The sequence below is a fragment of the Suncus etruscus genome, chromosome 1, assembly GCF_024139225.1.
Source record: "Suncus etruscus isolate mSunEtr1 chromosome 1, mSunEtr1.pri.cur, whole genome shotgun sequence".
NCBI classification, from domain to species: domain Eukaryota; kingdom Metazoa; phylum Chordata; class Mammalia; order Eulipotyphla; family Soricidae; genus Suncus; species Suncus etruscus.
This window is the reverse complement of record NC_064848.1, coordinates 206,589,559-206,608,370: the sequence shown is the minus strand read 5'-3', so window position 1 is coordinate 206,608,370 and position 18,812 is coordinate 206,589,559. Positions and strand designations below refer to the sequence as shown.

Sequence of the window (18,812 nt, the reverse complement as noted above, 5' to 3'; positions counted from 1 at the left end):
ACACATATACATATCCGCACATACATAAATACATTCACATATGCAGACACACACAAATACAGTCACGCACACATACAAACAGATCAGCACAAACACTCGGGGTCACACACACTTGCCCACCTCGACCTGCCCACACAGGCCGCACCCCTCCCTTGATTTCCACCTCCAAAGACAGGATGCCGGGTGCACACCCTGTCTGGTGGCCAGAGTCCCTGTGCCCGTCCGTCCTGACCTGGGCCCTGACCTCCTTCTCCTCCCTGGAGCCTCCTGAGCTGCTGGTATTCAAGACTGATCCAGAAGAGCTGCTCAGCCTGGGCAGGTGGGGTTTGAGTTGGCATTGCCCGAAGTCTCCTGATGCCCTGCCCTGTGGTAGGATATGAGGGTGGGCTACATCTCCTACCCAGGCGGTCAGTGGGGACTCAGTGCCAGGTGGGAGATTCAGAGCAGGGGATGAGAACTTAGTGCTACCTTTGGAGACTCAGTGCCAGGGACGGATGGGGATTGGGACTCCGCTCCATGGGTCGGGGACTCAATGCCAGGGTGCGGGGACTAAGGTCAGGGGTCGGGGACTCTACTGCTGAGCTCAGGGCTGGAAAGGGAAGGCAGGAAAGGGCTCAGTGTGGGTAGGAGAGAAGTAAACAGGACCTGGGCTTAGCATCCTGCCTCTGCTCTAAAAGTTTCAGTTACCCCCAGCAGAACCCCAATACGGGGGCGACCAGACGTGCTCCCTCCTCATGCTCCCCTCAGAGACCCGACTCCCACCCCAGCCTGCAGCCTCTGTGCTAATTCTCTCTCCTTTCTCTCCCTTTCTTAGGGAACCCAGAGCTCCCCTGGAAATTGGCTGGATAAAAGGTACAGACGTTTTTTTCTGAGTTTCGGCACAAAGCGAGTGGTGGGTCTGGGATCTGCGGGTGATGCCCAGGGCACTATACAGTTCCTGTTGGCTGGAGGAAGAGCTGGGGGCAGAGCAGAGGAGCTGCCTGTCTGTCCCCCAAAACATTGTGGGGGAGGCAGGACCCCGGGTCAGGACGGCCCGAGGGAATTGGGGAAAAGGGAGTGAGGGTCTTGCTGAGTCTGATGGCTAAGAGAAACAGACTGAGCCCTCCTGGAACTCCCTTTGCCCTCAGTCCCCATGATCACTCGAGCCCCTCGGTGAGGCTGCTCAGGGAGAGCACCCTACCAACTGGTCTCTTGGGGAGGGAGTTGGTCTGCAGAGTTGAGCCAGATCCGTGCGTCCTGTCAGTCTGTCCTTTGTCCTCTCCCTTGTTCAACTTTGCCGCCTCCTGCACTGAGATGCCTGGGAGACGTCTCTGGGGAATGAACTGTGATATCTCAGCAGGGCAGGAAGATGGGCCCAAAGCTCAGTCCTGTGCGTACAGGGTCTGGATCTGTTCTCTGGGCTGTGGGCTCTGTCTCATTTGGGGGGGGTGTCTTGGGGCACAAGTCTGTGCTCAGGCTTACTATGAGCTCAGGAATCACTCCTGGAGGGGCTCAGAGCACTGTATGTGGTGGTGGGGATTGAACCCGGTCGGTGATGTGCAAGACAGGTACCCTCCCCGCCTTTGCAGCTCCCACATGTCCACGCAGCAGGTGGCAGGTGGGCACGAGGCAAAATTTCCCCCCACCGAATAGGAAACTGGAGTCTGCAGCCCCCTGAGCCCACACATGTGTCTCTGGGTCATCTCTTTCTGGTGATGCCCAAGTCTAGTTGGGGAGGAGTCTGACCAGTGGTGGTCAGAGCTGCTCTCTGATCAGGACAGGGGCCCCAGGATGTGGGGATTCCCCCCACTTTCTGAGCTCAGGACTCCTCCTATGGCCCTAGGCACACTTGAAAGGCCTGGCAGGGACCCTGGTGATGTCTTGAAGCTCTGGGGGAGGGTCAGAGGCAGGCAGTGGGGTTCACTGGGACGCTCTGATCAGTCTCACACAACGGAGAAGGTAAACTGAGTCTGTCCACAGGGAGCAGCTACAGAGCCATCTCTGGCGGGCCTGTGTGGGCCGAGAACCTGTATATCCACGGATAGTGAGGGCTTGGTTCTGATTTCTCGCAGGGACAACTTTATCTTCGTGACTCTCTCACCACGGGTCAGGAAACCATGTCACTCACCCCCAGCCAGGCGGCTCTGCTCTCCCAGAGAACAGAAACACACATAGAATCAAACAGACGCTGTGCATGGAAACTGTTCTTGGAACCACACTCAGAGATCATGGAGCGGCTCTTATGGAATCATAAGAATCATGTGTGAAATTACAGAATTTCACATAGGGACCCACACACATCGCCCAGATCCGCACTCATGAACTGCAAACATGGACCACACACAAGCAGTCACAGGAGACCACACGTATTCCATGTGGAACCACATATGTGGAGTCCCTGAAGGCTGCCCATAATTCCCAATAGTTTCTGGCTACACAGGCCCACAGAGGCACAGCTGGATGCAGGATCTGGGGCACCAAACCCTGGTTTCTGAGGGTGGCAGCAGGGTGGGGTCAGGAGCTCAGCAGGAAGCAGCTCCAGGCGGGGTTGGCCCCATTGGGTGTCCTCGAGAGTATTAATGATGGCTATGGCAGACGCCGTGTCTGGGTGTATTCCTGGGCACCTATCTAGGCATGTTTCTGGGCATGTGTCTGGACATGTTCCTGAGCATGTCTGATGTTTTCCTAGACGAGTTCCTGGCGTGTCTTGGCATGTTCCTGGATGTTCTTGGGCATGTCAAGGCATGTTCCTGGGAGTATCTGGGTGTTTTCCTGGGCATGTCAAGGCGTGTTCCTGTGTGTCTGGGCATATCTAGGCATGTTCCTGGGCATGTTTATGATGTTCCTGGGCGTGTCAAGGTGTGCTGCTGTTTGTGTCTGGGCATGTCTAGGTGTGTTCCTGGCATATCTGGGCATGTTTCTGGGCATGTTCTGCTTGAGGAGAGCAATTCTTCATCTCTGGTGCAGATCAGGGGTTGCTTCACACGAAGCGGGATGGATGTCTGGGGAGGTCACAGGGCACAGATGTGGATGTGCATTACTAGGGGTTCCACCAAGGCCCACGGGGGCAGCTGGTGGGATTGAAGGTGTGTTCTCGGGGCCCTAGCCTGTCAGCATCACCACTTCCAAGCGTGAGTACACAGGGACAGCAGCGGCCCTGAAGCTGGCTCTGGGGCAGCCCTGGGAGAATGACTGTCTGGCTCAATCCTGGAGAGCAGTGTGTGATTGTACAACCCCGATGTCTCCACAGAGACCCCACTCCTGTTCTGGGCTGCCAGGTACCCCCAAGGTGGCTGAGAGGGGCCCTCACAGGCCTGAACCTTCAAACTCTGGGCAGGTCCAGAGACCCGAAGCCCAGGGGGTGGGGATGTGGTGCTGCCTCCAGGGACCCCCAGACCCACAGGCAGCACCCCAAGTTCCAATTCAAAGATAAAGGGAGGATGGAGATGAGCACAGGGACTAGTGGAGAACAGGGCGCATACTCAAGAATCCTGAAATGTAGACCATGCTTGATGCTGGCCCTTCTCTAGGGCGGACCCCGCTGCCCGCTCGCTCTCCCCTCAGGCCCCAGATGCTGCCCGCAGCTCCTGCTCCTTGGAAGCTGAGGCCTGAGTGGAAGCAAAGCCCCTTCCAGGGAGGAAGCTTTGGCCCAGGTGTGGGAGCATCAAGAGAAGGGAGGGAGCGGTGGCAGTGGCAGTGGCAGCAGCGCTGGTAAGCCGGAGTGGGCTGGGAGCAGAAGTGGGAAGGTTCCCTGGCACCCCCACCCCTGACCTACAGCCTGGGGGTCTGGCGCTGCGGGAGAAGCGGGGAGATGAGGGGAGAGAGGCTTCCTAACTGACTGACAGCGGCAGAGATGCCGAAGCCAAACGGCTCCAAATTAGCGATAATTGCAGGCGAGCAAGAACAAACACTCCCCGGAATGAGGTTTTCTATAAATATTATGTTTTTAAAGTTTGCCCTGGAGTGAAGGAGGCTGTTTAAACGCTAATATCCTGTCTGTGCATTTAAAAAGCCCTTATAATGAGGATTTAGTGTTTCCCCTGTTGGGATCCAGGCCCTGGGGTCTCCGGCCGCACTCAGCCCAGCATCCCAGGAGTCAGAGCACCCCGGACCGAGGCTCACCCCTTCCCACCCCTCAGCAGCCTTTGGGCGCTGCATCCTCCCCTGCCTCCTCCGTGCATCCTCCCCACCCCCTGCTCTGGCTCTGGCTCCCCTCTCTGGCTCCTTCCAGCGACCGCTCTCTCCTGCAGAAGCCCCCAGCCAAGGCTGCTCTCAGGAAAGTCTGACACAGCAGCAACCATGCCAACACCGGGCAGGAATGTCCTCGGCCCCTTGGGTGTCACATAATTGCAGGAAGCTGCAGGTGGAGAGGCTGTGGGGAGGCACCCCCAGGTGGGGGGCACAGGTGCAAGAAAGCTCCCTGTGGAAGGGACAGGAGCACAGCGGGGAGGGCATTTGCCTTGCCAGTATCCCATAGGGTCCCCAGAGCGCTGTCAGGAGTGATCCCTGAGCACTGCTGGGTGTGACCCGCTGCAAAAGAAAGTTCTCCATAGACTGGGGGTAAGAGTCGAGGCCTTCTCCTGAACAAGGGGAGTTCGGCAGCCCCATGTCCCCAACCTGCCAGGCTTGTCTAGGGCTTACAGGGTGTGGGGTGCAGGGCAGAGCCCCCAGCACCTAAATGAGGTGGCTACAAAGCAGGTGGTAGGGCCTGTAGGGCACAAGTGTCTCCTGGGTTAGATCTGGGGGCCTGAGAGGGGGAGACCCTGGGGCTTGCCTCCAGCTCAGCTCAGGCGGGTACCCAAGTGATTCCGAAAACACCTACCAGGCTGCTCACCCCACTGGCCACCCTCACACACCACTGACCAGGCAGCACCTTCTGGAAGACCCATACAGAGGCCGGGACCCACTCCTGGAGTGATCTCAATGCAGTGGCAACCCAGCCAGTCTTGACACAGGCAGAGTCACCTGCACAGGAGCACTAGATACTGAGATGTCACTAGGAGAAAATAGGCCACTCAGAATCACAGGAGCAGCAGGGCAGCTGCAGACAAATGGGGTTTCCAGGGGGCACAAGTGAGTAGCCACTCGTGGTCCCCATGTGAGGGGCAGGGGAGGATAGCGACAGAGAGCAGCCGGGTCATAGCCCCAGTTCCTGCGGGTGCCAGGGACACTGTCCACACACAGAAGTGTGGGGGCCCACAATGCTCTGGGTGTGACCCCAGCAATTTCTTTTTGTGATTTTTGGGTCACGCCTAGCAGTGAGTGCTTAGGGGTTACTCCTGGCTCTGCACCCAGGAATCATTCCTAGTAGCCTCAGGAGAGCCCATGGGATGCCGAGGATCGAACCTGGGTCAGGCAACTGCCTTCCCCTCCCTGCTATGGCTCCAGCCCTCCAGTGATTCTCTTTGAATAAAGCAAAGATAATGCACAAACGCTGCACAAGGCTGGATGAAGACTGTCCCCTCAATACCCTGGGATGCACAGACCCCTGTGGGAGGCAGGAAGAAGCAAAGCCCCAACCCACGGCCGCCACCACCACTATGCCCTACTCTAGCTCCTGCAACCTTCCGGTGTGTGGCCAAGCTTGGCTCCGTCCTCCTCTCCCAGCACCCCTGAGCTCTGCACTCAGCTTGCACAGAGAACCCCATCCTCACTTCCGAGGTCATGCCTGGTGCTGGGAGCTGTGTGAACACAGGAGGGTCCTATAGGAGGAGCCCACAGAGCAGCAAAGCCCGCCTGGAGGAGACACTGAGGCAGGGCAGAGATGGAATTCAGTGGTGGGCAGTGGCCATGTGTCAAGCATCATGGCGAAGGGACATGGGTGCCCATGCATGGCAGTGAGGCCAGAAACAGTTGGGGTGCAGCTGTGCGATGGTGGGCCTGGAAAAGGGCCCTCCCTGGCTGGGCCCTCTGCAGCAGATGCTCTTCCTGTCCAGGGGCCAGGCTCTGGCCAGGCTCTGGCCAGGTTGCTGATAGCAACCAAATCCTTATGAGGGTTACCCCCACAGGAGCCTGCCAGGAACTGTCCCAAGCAGGGGACCAATCTATGGAGACCCCGACAGAGCTGAAACCAGGAGTTCATTATTCTCCTCTCCTGAGTCTGGCCACACCAGACTGCAGACTCTGCACACCAAACTCTGGCACTGAGTGCCCAGAGACCAGGGGGCCCTTTGGTCTGTGGGTGTCAACCCCCTGTGTCTGTGCCTGAGTCCTGGCGGTCCGGTTCAGCCATACCCCTGATCAGTCTCCAGAGCTACAGACAGAGCAGAGCAGGACAAAGCCGGGGCTGCCCAAGTACCGCCTCTGTGGCCAATCTGGATGAGCAGGTGCAGGGGTCCAAGCAGGGTCCTGGCAGAGAGTCTGGACGGGGTGCCCAGGGTCACCAGTTTTGGCAGTACTTCTCGGGTGCAGATTCCAGAAGCCAACCATGATGCTGAGAAGGGAGAAACGAGGATGAAATACGAGGGTGGGGGACTGAGAGTCTGATGCCCCTCAAGTGCCCAGCAGGAGGCCTCATGAACTGGAAAATGGGGCATCGGGCTTGACCCTGGGGCTCCTGCATGCCCTACTCCTGGGGAGGGGTGGTGCCAAACAAGCCTGGGTCCCTTAACCTGGAGGGTGATCCCAGAGCTGTAAGCCCAGGGTCCCTGTTCTAGCCACACACCCAGAATGGCCTGGAGTCTTCTATTAGCCTTCCCCTGGGCCACCAGACACCTGCATGGTCAGATTCCAGAAGGAGCAGCCTGGCATCTGGTCATAAGCGGAAGGAACCATAAAGGCACCAAGACCTTCGCCCAGGGTGTCTGCATTGAAGGGACCCAAGGCCCCATTCACGGCCCACCCAGCGTCCAGGCAGCCACGCTCACAGGTGCGCGGCTCCTTCTGTGCTGCTCCATTTTCTAAACTTAGAAAGTCCTGCCAGTTCCAATAATCAGAACCTTGTAGCCCCACAGACCTTTGGGCGCAGCACTATTGGGGAGACAGAAACGGGGACATGTCGTGGATACTTCCTTCTTGGGAGAGATGCTCTGAATTTCCATTCTCAGCGGGATTTTCCTCCGAGGCAGTTTCAGAGACTTGGGAAGGGCCTCTGGGCAGACAGAGGGCGGGCGGGACGGCGACCCCGGCTGGGTCACTGCTGAGTTGGGGTGCAGGTGGCCCCCAAGAACAGTCTGGAGCCACTGTGGAAGAACGGCCCTTCACTCCTGCACCAGGGGACGTGGCCTGGGAGCCTCCCAGGTGGACCTCTCTGGTCTCTAAGCCAGGCTGCTGCTGACTGGGGTTTGAGTGGAGAGGGGGTGCCCACCTGGGGGAGAAAAGCGGAGAAGCAAGAGGGAGCTGTAGGCTGCTGATGCCGCCACTGTCTCCTTGCCACCCAGCCAGCAGGGGTGGTGCACATCTCCCATTCCCACCCCAGCACCTTCTCCCTGTACCCACTCCCCCTACACTATGAGTGGCCCTGCCTCTCCCACCCCTGCTGACCCCCAAAGATGTGTGGCCCCTTTTTGGTGGAGAGTCTGGGGACAGCCACCTTTAAGGGGCTGCTCCAGACACACACATGGACACACACAGGCACACGGGCAGTGTGACTCGTACACCCCCCGTGCAGGCAGGGGTGCCTTATGTCCACATGTAGCCTCTACTTGCAGGCAGGAAGGACCTGGCCAAGGTCAAGGTTGTCCTGCCCACCTGCTCGCTAAGGACCTGCTGAGGGTGGGAGGGCACAAGTTTCCATGATGCCTCCTCTTCTCTGATTGGCCCATGAAAACTTCCTCCTCTCTGATTGGCCCATGGAAACCTCCTCTCTGATTGGCCCATGGAAGCCTCTGCCTTCTCTCTGATTGACCCATGGAAGCTTCCTCCTCTCTGATTGGCCCATGGAAGCCTCCTCCTCCCTGATTGGCCCAAGGAAACCTCCTTCACCTCTTTGATTGGCCCATGAAAACCTCCTCCTCTCTGGCCCGTGGAAGCCTCCTCCCTCTCCTCTTCCTGGGGAGGGGGGGAGCCTCCACCTCTCTGATTGGCTTACAAAAAAACTCATCCTCCTCTCTGATTGGCCCATGGAAGCCTCCTCCTCTCTGATTGGCCTGTGGAAACTTCCTCCACCCCTGATTGGCCTGCAGAAGCCTCTCCTCTCTGGTTCGCTCTAGTAGGCTCCTTGTGGTCTGCGTGGGCCTTGGGGGCTGATGTCGGGGTAGAGTTGGCTCAGCTTGGGAGAAGGACCCAGGAAGGCCCAGGGGACGCAGGGCTGGAGGGTGGCCCATGTTGGGAATCGTGCTTGTCTCTGCTCTTTGTGTCCCTGTCCTCCACCCCACCGTCCCCTCTCATGGGGCCAGGGACCAGCTCACTTGCAGATGGCCTGAGCCAGGGCCCCCCCCCCCACTACTGAGCGATCAGGAACACCACTGGCCTGCTCGCTGTGGGCCTGGGGCAGACCCTGGGGTGAAGCTGGGGACAGTCTTTCCTGTCCCAGCCTGGAGCTTCTGAGCTCTCTGAAAGCTCCTGCCTGCTCTCTCCCCAGAGGCCCCAGGTCTGGTGGCCACCAAGCCTTTCCCACCACCGTCATTCCATCCTCTTGGCCTGAGCGGCTTCTAGAAGTTTCTCATTCCCCTCCTATGAAAGATCCAGGCAGCAGCCATGCCCACAGGCACTTGGCGCCCACGCTGGTGGGATTCGCACCTCCAGGGTCCTCCCCACCAGCCCTGCCTCGCTCCACTCACACACACTCCTGCTGGGAAAGTCGAACTTCCTCCCACGGTGTCCCTGGGGACACAGGGCGTCCCCCCACCATGACTGCCGGTATTGCCAGACGTATGTCATCCCCAGGGATGTGACAGCCCTGAGGGAGGCAGGCGAGGGCGAGGGCGGCAGCTGCGAGCGGAGCAGAACCAGCAGCAGTGGGAAGCTGAGCTTGGGCTGCAGAGGTGGTGGGGGCGGTGGAGAGGCAAAAGGTGAAGGCAACTTGGGGAGAAGTTCACCCTCATCTGCCCCGGGCACTGTCAGTCGCCCCCGGCCCCCTGCAGCTGCCTCAGGGTGGAGAGGTGGCAAGAAGGGAAGCAAATGGGATGGGGAGTGGGGGGACTCAGGAGATGGCACCCCGGGAGCCTCAGGGGGACTGGGGCTTCCACCCCCATTATCTGGGTGGCAGGAAGGAGGATGCTCCATGCTGTGGGAGAGAGTGAGGCTAGATGGCTGCAGTTTTGAGAGGACAGACCCATTCGAAGTGTGGCCTCGGAGACCTGAGCTCTGCAGGCCCGCAGGGAATTCCTTGCCAGCTAAGGTCCAGATCCCTCCCGCAGAGGCTGCATTGAGCATCTGGCCAGTGGCCTGGGAACCCTCAGGAGGGTCAGTCCCAACCTCTTGAGCACTCCCGGGGCTCTCCTGAAGAGGGGTGTGGCATGGGGGAGGAGAAAGGAAGGGTAGAGGGGCTGAGTGGGGGAGGGGAGGATTCAGGGATTGAGGGGGGACCTGGATATTCAGGATATATATATATATATATATATATATATTTTTTTTTTTGGTTTTTGGTTTTTGAGCCACACCCAGCGGTGCTCAGGGGTTACTCCTAGCTGTCTGCTCAGAAATAGCTCCTGGCAGGCACGGGGGACCATATGGGACACCGGGATTCGAACCAACCACCTTTGGTCCTGGATTGGCTGCTTGCAAGGCAAACACCACTGTGCTATCTCTCCGGGCCCTCAGGATATATTTCAGGATATTCAGAAGGTGTGAACCTCTATAGTCTTCCTGATAGGCCCTAGGAAGGGGCTTTTGGACTTGCCTTGCCCAGACTGGGATGGGGGTAGAGGTATCTCCGCCAGCTTTTCTTATTTGTTTGTTCTTTTTCGGCCATGTTTGGTGACATCAGGGGTTACTCCTGTCTGTGCTCTCAGAAATCACTCCTGGCTTGGGGGACCATGTGGGATGCCGGGGGATCAAACCGCAGTTCATCCTAGGCTAGCGCACGCAAGGCAGATGCCTTACGGCCTGTGCCACTGCTCCGGCTCCTCAGAGCCAGCTTAGGCCACTCCTGGGGTTCCCCTCTTCCCCAACGCAGGAATGACCTGTGGGTGACAGTGATGAGGTCATGGCAGTCCAGCTAAGCTCTGCTCTGGCTGTGTTCTGGGGACCCTTTCCACATGGAGGGGCTGTGGAGCTTCTCTAGTCTTTGCCAGTCATCTTGTGGGGGTCTCTGGCCGTTTGCATTTTCTTAGGAGAAGCTGGGCCAACCCCTCCATCAGGGGCTTTGGAGTCCACCAGAACCTGTGTCCTGACCTGTGTCCAGCCTCTGCCTGAACCAATGGGCACCCCAGGGGGCCTGTGGCTCTACTTCTGGTGTGATCATGCACAGGCATGAGGAGGGAGCATGTGCCCTGGCCAGGCCCTGGGATGCCCATGCTAGCCGGCCTGGCCTGCCATGCCCGAGTGAGTCCTGTCTTCATCTCTGGTCCAGGAGCCCCTGATCTCATCCCTCAATCAGCATCTAAGTGAATTGGGGGTTCCCTGGCAGCTTCCCTCAGACTCTCTGTGCCCCCTGCTCCCACACCCCTTCATTTCTAGGGTGCTGCCCCCTTCCTTCACTCTCCGCAGCATAGTCTCCCTCCCTGAAGAGAACCCCAAGATCTGTTGCTCTGCAAATCTGGGGTGTGGGACATGAGGCTCCCCTGACTCCAGCACCCTACGCAGGGACATAGGGTGCCCCCCTAAAAAGGATGTGGGGTCCATGAAGCCCCATTGGCTGCCAGAGCCCCTCCTTCTGTTCCACCCTTGCACAGAAATGCATGTGTTTGCGTGTTTCCTGTTGGCCTTGGGAACACAGGGAGAAGGGCAGATCCGTTCCTCTGTCTCACTCATGGAACTGGGGTGGCCCACACCACCTGGCAGACCCCTGGGGAAGCTCAGCACCCCCAACTGGCTACTCTAGCCTGTCCAGGTCAGAGACTGCAAACAGATTTTTGTTTTGTTTTGAGTTGTGCAGTTGAGCAGTGCTCTGGTTTTCCTTCTGGCTCTGTGCTCAGGAATCACTCCTGGCAGGCTTGGGAGACCCTATGAGATGCTGGGGATTGAACCCAGGTCAGCTGCATGGAAGGCAAACACCCTCCCCACTGTGCTATGGCTCTGGCCCTGAATGCAAACAGCCTTGAGCAGAACCCATGGCAGTTAGGGAGGTGAGTCGATGAGAACTCAGCGGAATCTCCTCCGAACCCTCGTCGGAATGAACGTCTCAGTCTATTTGCATCAATAGTTGCAGTTCACTGGACTTTTTGTAGTGACCTGGGAGGGGATGTAACTGCCCCATGGAGAGAAGGGACCTACTAGCTCTGTTCTGGCTTCCTCCCTTCACAGTGGCCCCAAGAGAGCCAGCAGGTTCCAGAGAGGGAGGGGGAGAGGGAGAGCCAGGCCGAGATCCACTTCCAACTCCTTCCCCTGCTCCCCAGGCCTGGAATGGGGTAGTGCCGGGGGCTCCAGTTGGGGCTCGAAGGGGTGGCTCCCTGAGCTGCTGGGCCTTGAAGGTGAGGATGATGATGGTGGCGACCAGTGCCAGATTCGGGAGTGGAATTTTTTTTTTTTTGTTTTGTTTTGTTTTGTTTTGTTTTTGGGCCACACCCGTTTGACGCTCAGGGGTTACTCCTGGCTATGTGCTTAGAAATCACCCCTGGCTTGGGGGGACCATATGGGACGCCGGGGGATCGAACCGCGGTCTGTTCCTTGGCTAGCGCTTATAAGGCAGACACCTTACCTCTAGCGCCACCTTCCCGGCCCGGGAGTGGAATTTTTGAGGCTCCACTGGACAGTGATAGGAAAATCAGTCTGAGGTCCCAGAGCTGACCATAAACAGGTTCAGCCCCAGGGGAACCAGAGAAGGATCAGCAGAGCCCTTTACAGGGGATCCAGGCCATGTCCTTGTCCCCAGGGAGGGAGGAGGAGGGGACCCTTGCTGTGTCTCCCACTGGCTTCAGCACCAGTCTACTGCAGGGTTGAGCAAATGAACCAGAGCTCACAGATGTAGGGGTGGGGCCCTGAAGCTGGCGTGTGCTTTGGGAGACTGGGGGGATTGGGGTGTAGCTTCCCTCAAAGCAACCTTGTGCTGTCTGCACCACCTTCCATGGAAAGCAAAGGGCCCTATGGGCATGTCGGGCAGTGGAAGAGAGCTGATGTGCTTGTGTATGTGGGGGGGGGGTGGTCAGAGAAGAGACATCAAGAGGTTGTGCCACAGAAAACCGCGCTGCCTATGGGGGGGCAGTGTGCAAATGGGTCTGTGAGTCTGTGACTGGGCCCCATGGTCCCCTGAGCACTACGGGGTGTAGCCTTGGGAACTTTCAGCACTCCATGTAATCTCAGGCCCAACATTGGAGCACTGGTCCCATTTTTAGGAAATGATCAGCAGAGGGAATTCAGGTCTCCTGCAGTGCACTTGGGGGACCCCAAAATCATCAAATAGGGCAAACGTGCAAACCTATTGAGAAGCTGAGGGAATATCCCATGCCTCCCCCACAATCCTGCGCCTCCACCCACCCACCCACCCACCCCAGTCCTGTGTCTCCTAATGCTCGAACCAGCCTTGGGCCTTCCCCTGCTGGTGCCAAGGCTGCAGCATGAGCTGCATCAGACAGGCAGGTGCCAGGCTGGGCACTGGCACGCTCCAGATTAGTTCTGTCCAGGGGTCCGCAGGGGTCCCCTTCTTAAAAAGGAATCCTCTGACTTAGACCTCCTGAAAGGGTGGGGGCTCTGGGCTCTCAAAAAGGGCATGAAGGGGGAAGGAGCCTTTGTGGGGTGGCCGGAAAGAGAGAGTCTGGGCAACATGTTGGGCGTTGGCTATTTTGGCAAGGGGACCTCACTTGCCATGCAGGAGAAATCCCATTTTCCCGACACTGCCTTCTGGCCCACTGGGTTTTCCCTTGGATGCTCCCACTCCTTCTCCAACCCCTTCCAGGCTGCCCCTCCACCCTAGGCCCCAGCCCCCCATCGGAGCACCAGTACCTTCCGTGAGCAGCTTAAGTGATTCTCCTTCTAAATTGCCTCTGAGACGAACTGCAGTGGCCTTTCTTCCCTCCAAGAAGATCTGGGCCGTCTCAGGGACCCATCGACCCTCTCCGTGGCATTTACTGTCAGAAATACGATTCCTATACAGTAAAGATTCTGGCATGTCCCCGGTGGACATCTGATTACCCACCCCCCGGCCAAGGAACAGCCACTTCATTAGAATTCTGTAATTGCCACATAGAATTTCTATAAAGGTGCCTTTCGTTTTAACCACCGCACCCTTCCCCTTTGCAAAGTGTCGCAATCATTTGAAAATCCATAGGCAATATTTTTAAGTGGAGAAAGGAGGCACAGTGTGTTGGGGGGTGGGAGAGAGGCTGGTGGGCAAATCTAGTGGGGGGCTGGTTGTAGAGGAAAATCCTCCCCCAAACAAGGTAGGTGGAGGGGTGAGGAGGGAAGGGTGAGCCCGAGACTCCCTTCAGTGGCGATGCCAACGTTTCTCCCCATGATTCTGCATATTGGGGGCAGCTAGGATGGGTCTCGAGTCGGCTACGGGAGGCCCCTGCTCTTCCACGAGGATGGTTTTGCTCTCCGGGTGCCTGCAAGCTGCCCCCCATGGCGAGGTAATTTGCCCGCCAGCTTCCGTGTAATCTTCCTGCATTGTGCAGCCGTGGGTCCCTCTGCGCCTGGCAACGCGGACCAGGTCTTTCAAAGATGCTCGGTGGCAGCACGCAGGCCTCCTCCCTGCCCCCCACCCAGCGCACACCCAGGTGCTGGCGGAGAAATTAGCCTGCCTTTCAGGAGATGCTGATGAAGCGAGTGGAGAGAGATGGGGAGCGCCAGGAAGGAAATTGTCAGGCCCTCCAGAAACCAGGGGCCCCCCGAGACCAGCAACGAGGCCAGCCAGGTGGTCCCAACGAAGACAGCCCAGCAACCTGATGGGAAGGTGGCCAGGGGTCCGGCCGCAAGGACCACCTGGTCCGGAGGTAGCCCAAAGGGAGCTGGGGGATGTGCAGGGCGTACGTTTGGCCACATGGGATGCCCTGGTGACAGCTGATTTCACTGGGCACCTCTGGGCAAAAGCTTGCCCTTCTCCCCATCATCAGCATCAGCATCGTGGCTTTGGGTGGGAAGAGTTGCTGGTGCTGGGCCATGTGGCCTGTGTGGACTCCCTCTGGGTGATGAAGCCAAGACCCATAGAGGTTTTATTTATTTGTTTGGTTGGTTGGTTGATTTGGGGTCCATACCTGGCGGCACTCAGTGGTTACTCCTGGCTCTGGGCTCAGAAATAGCTCCTGGAAGAATAGGGGGACTATATGGGATGCTGGGGATTGAACCCTGGTTCATCCTAGGTCACTCACATGCAAAGCAAACACCCTACTGCTGTGCTTTCACTGTGGCCGCATGGAGGTTTTCTCCATGCTGCTTCGTCGGGTGGGGTTTGGGGATCCATTTGAGCTGTCACTGGTTCTGAAGAGAGACTTAAGAGGGCCTTGGTGGGTGCATTCTCCCAATCAAAGTGCGCGCTGTCTCCGAGGAGCATTGACCTGTGTCCCTGGTGCTGAAAAACAGCACCTCCCGCCTGTTTGGTCGTCTCTGTCCCTGGTGCTGAAAAGGCAAATGCTCCTACTTGGTTACTCCTGTCCCTGGTGCTGGAAAGGGCGCCTCTCCCCTATGTGGTCGCTTCTGTCCCTGGTGATGACGGTCTGGCCAGGGCAGGGCTGCCTTTGAGTCCTTCCCGTGTTGCTTCTCCTGCCTGCCAGAAGGGGTTGAGCCCTGGATCCCTCCCCACCCCTGAGAAAGCGAGATATTGGCTCCGGGCTGGGCGGGTTATCAGGCAGAAGCAGCGATGAGAAATTGGGCCATGGAGCGATTTGAAGGTCCCAGTGTTTGATCTATAGCGGGGCTGGCTCCTTGCAGCTTTGCTGCTCCCGTGCTCGGTGACCTGAGAGAATTAAAGCTGCCTTAAATACAGTCTCTGTTGGCTGTATATTAATCAAGCAGGAATCAAAAGTCACAGCATCCCAGGGCAGTAAGAAAAGGAACAGACGGCTTCCCCGATCCGAATGCATCAACTCTCAGCAGGAGGAGAGGCTGGGAGCTGCTGAGAGCAGTACAGGGCCCTCCGCTGGCTGCCAACTTTCCCCAGACCTCCTTGCCAGTGAATTCTCAGAAGCCTCATGCCTTGGAACTGGAGAGCTGCATCCATGCCAGAAAGTGCTGGACCCCGGTGCTCAAGTAGATTAGGAGAGAGGAGGGCTTTTTTTCTCCCCAGGAATGAAATGGAGAAGAACAGTGGAGGCCAGCGGGGAATGGGAGGTGGCCTCTGAGGAGCCCCACATCCTAGTCAAAACACGTCCCTCGACCCCACCACAGAGGAGTTTGTACTACTGCCTTCCCTCTAGTTCCTGGGGATCTTTAGGGGAGCTGAAAGCAACCCCACGGTGGCCATGCCTCATCTCTGCAGCACTGTGATCACAGTCATGCCAATTCACACAACATCCCTGACGTGTACTAGCTGCCAGGTGGGGCTGAGCTCATCTCTGTGCCTGGCACACATACCCCTCAGCCTGGGAAAGGGCCCCTCTGTAACCTTTGAAATCCAGAAGTGGGGTGTGGTGTGGTGGTGAATCTGCAGGTAAATGTCCCTATGTTGATACTGAACAAAGATGGTTTCCCCCTCCCATGCTAGTCCTGGGACCCGCCAAGCACTCTGTCGGGAGGTGGGTCCCCACCCCCGCCTGCCACTCCGATTCATCACTCAGCTGTCTGCAGCTTGGCACCCGGCAGCCACCATGGCGCACCCCTCTCCCCGGGGGCACAGGCTTTGCCAGGACAGGCCGTCTCTCAAGGCCTTGGTTGCCTCGGGCCCCTAATGAGCTTTTAATGAGCTGGTGCTTTGACTTTCAGGGGCACAAAGGGTCAAGGGAGTTGCAGAGTGCCAGGGAGTTGCAGAGTGCCAGGCCATCCCCCCACCAGACCCTTCTTCCTGTGGCTTCGAGGTGGCCTTTTAAATTTTTTTAACTCACTGAGCACCAGGCTTGCAGCTGGAGGCAAAGGTTGTATTAACAGCGCTTTTGACTTGTTCTGGAGCTCGAAAGACCCGATGACTGTGGTGTCTGCCTCAGAATGTGTCCCCTGATGGCCTTCCTCACCCAAGGCTGAAGGCACAGACATTTGGTTTCTTGGCTAAGTAAGATTTATTCTAACTCATGGCAAAGTGAAGATGCTGTCTTTAGGGAAAGGAAGAAAAATGGGGAGTGGTTCCCTGTCATCTCCCCCCATGCTCACATGCTCAGACCATGTGAGCAAAAGGATAAACCTCTCTGCTTTTCACGGTGTCTGATCGGGGCTCTGGAAAACCTGCTTTTCTCAGCTTCATCCTGGCAAGTTCAAGACACGTTCATGGCGGGTGGAGCTGGGTGGTGGCCCAAAGGGGACCGATGGTCACCCAGCAGCGTTCTCATTGGGTGCTCCCAATGGGTCCCTCAATCCTCCCTACTCCAGAGCCCCTGCCTTATTCTTAAATTCCAGTAGATCACTATAGCATGTCTTGAGATTTAGATGATGAGCCAGTGACTTGGGGCACATGTGTAGTGTCCATAGACTTTTATTTCTGGCCTTTTTCCTTCAATAAAATGGAAATGGGGGTGGGACTGGAGCTATAGCATAGTGGGAAGGAAGTTTGTCTTGCATGTGGCCAAGCCAGGTTCAATCTCCAGTATCCCATAGGGTCCCCCAAGCCTTCTAGGGAGTGATTTCTGAGTGCAGAGCCAGGTGTACCCCCGAGTGCAGTCGAATGTGGCCCAAAACACAAACAAACAAATATAGAGATGGGGCAGATCTGTCTTGGGAAAGAGGCAGAATTTCCTGACAGCTATGGGGATAGAAACACAATTGGGGGCCAGAGAGATAGTGTGGGCTGGATTCTCGCCTTGCATATAATTGACTTGGGCTCTGGTCTCCTGAGCACAAAGCCAGGAGTAAGCTCTGAGCACAGCTAAATGTGGCCTCCGGTGGACTGTCTCAAGAGAGAGACAGGAGACTCTTTCTGGGATGGGTCCAGAGCCCCATCGGGGGATGGATGGTGGGTTGCTCCACAGTTCTGCCTGTGATGCCGTTTTCCCCCCTTGCAGAGCCTGCTGGCTACGGGGCACTGTCTCTGGTGCTGAAGCACCACAATGGCGTCCACTGTGCTGTACAGACCAGGGAGTGGGGCGAAGGTTGTACTGCTCGGCCAGTGGCATGAGCTGAGCACATGTCCACAGCATTGCCAATGTCAGCACCTCGGGGTGCTGATCTCAAACGGGAACGCTGGTTTCTAAGAACACACCCATGCAGCTGCATCTCTCATAACTCTTGGGGGGCAGGAGAGTGCCTGGTGCTGGGCCAGCCTGAACATGAGGACACGGAGGGCCAGGCACCTCCAGCATGAGCCAGAAACCCTGTGGAAGAGCTTCCTCTGTCCGCTTCCCTCCTTGGCTCTCTCATGGGGCTCAGCCCCCCTCTGAGTTCTCGAGTTCTCGTGATCTAATAAGGGAGTGGAAACTCTGCTCCTGGCTGGCTGCATGTACCAGGATGTGCTTGGTAAGCGCCCAGCTATGGCCAATGACACATCCAGTGTGAGGTGGACCCAGTGTGAAGAGCAAAGGTTACCAGGGTGCCAGGGTTACCTGTGGGCACCAGGGAGGCTGACATGGTGGCAGACGGGACCTGGCCTCGGCCAGCCAGAGACTGCCTTTGAAGCTTGCACCCTGGCACTCACAATTCATGTGACCTTGGGCCACTTCTGTGAACCAAGCCTGGCTCTCACACCCAGAGATGCTCGCCCTGCCTTCCCCCACCTGCTGCAGGAGGAACGAGTGAAACTTGAAGCACATTAGGGCGTGTTGGGAGGGTCGGGGAAGTACTCAGCAAGCATGGGGGGGGGCAATGCTCCTGCTCCTGATCGGTGCCAACCATGCATCAACCCACCCCTCTTTTGGACACATGTATCCATGCCTGCAAAGCTGAAGCAAAGAGGCTCTGAGGGCTTTAAGTTAAAACTGAACTTGTAGTTGGAACTGAACTCACCACCCCTTCCCTGGCGCCTGCCGACTCTGGGGCCAGCATCCTTGGTCCTGAAACCCCAATTGGCCGCAGCTGGCAGCACAGGCCCTGAGCTGCTTCTCTGAGGCGCCCTCAGATGCAGCAGGAGCTTGCAAAGAGCTTTCCAGGGCTCAGCTGCCGCGCCTCGAACCCCGAGTCCTGAAGTGAAGTAGCGTCAGGCTGGCGGCTTCCTGCTGCCTCTCCCTGCTCGGGGCTGAAGCTCTCCCTCCCCAGAGGAGAGGAGCAGGGTAGAGTCTTGGGCGGGCACTGGAAAATCAATAAGTGTGTGCAGAGAGGAGAATGAGGCATGGGACGCACCCAGAGGCCCCCTTCTCCGGCTCCAGGGGCCCGGGGCGAGAGGAACTTGGGAAAGAGAGAGGCTCTGATAACTGCAGCCCTGTGCAATTCCTGGCTGAGCCCATCCATCTCGAGCCTGCCCTTTCCTTTCAGCCTCCCTGTATTTATTATGTTTAATTTTGCCGGGACATGGTGGTAAGTGAGACGGATGGACCCGTGTGTGGTTGGCCAACGCCTCTTAATTAAACAGATAAATAAACTTCCTTGGCGTGCCCGTTTGGACTTTTGCTGCAGTCCCTGCCGGGGGTGGGTTCTGATGAGCTAGGAGGTGGGCGCTGACCACATCCCAGCTTCAGTGGGCCCAGGAATAGAGGACCTCCCAGCACCCCTGTGCTCCCAGCCTGGCCCCAAGAGCTGCTGTGGACGGTGAGAGGGACCCTCTGCTGCCCCACCTAGCTCTCGCC

The 18,812-nt window shown here is 57.5% G+C and overlaps 1 protein-coding gene across 1 annotated transcript in view; it reads left to right on the top strand.

Annotated features, from left to right (window-relative positions):
• Window positions 1-812: 812 nt before the first annotated feature.
• RBFOX3 (RNA binding fox-1 homolog 3) overlaps window positions 813-18,812 on the top strand; it is a 69,257-nt gene continuing 51,257 nt past the window's right edge. Inside the window, exon 1 of the mRNA XM_049776521.1 lies at window positions 813-852. The gene's annotated coding sequence lies outside the window, so the exon portion shown is untranslated. The remainder of the gene's footprint in view (window positions 853-18,812) is intronic.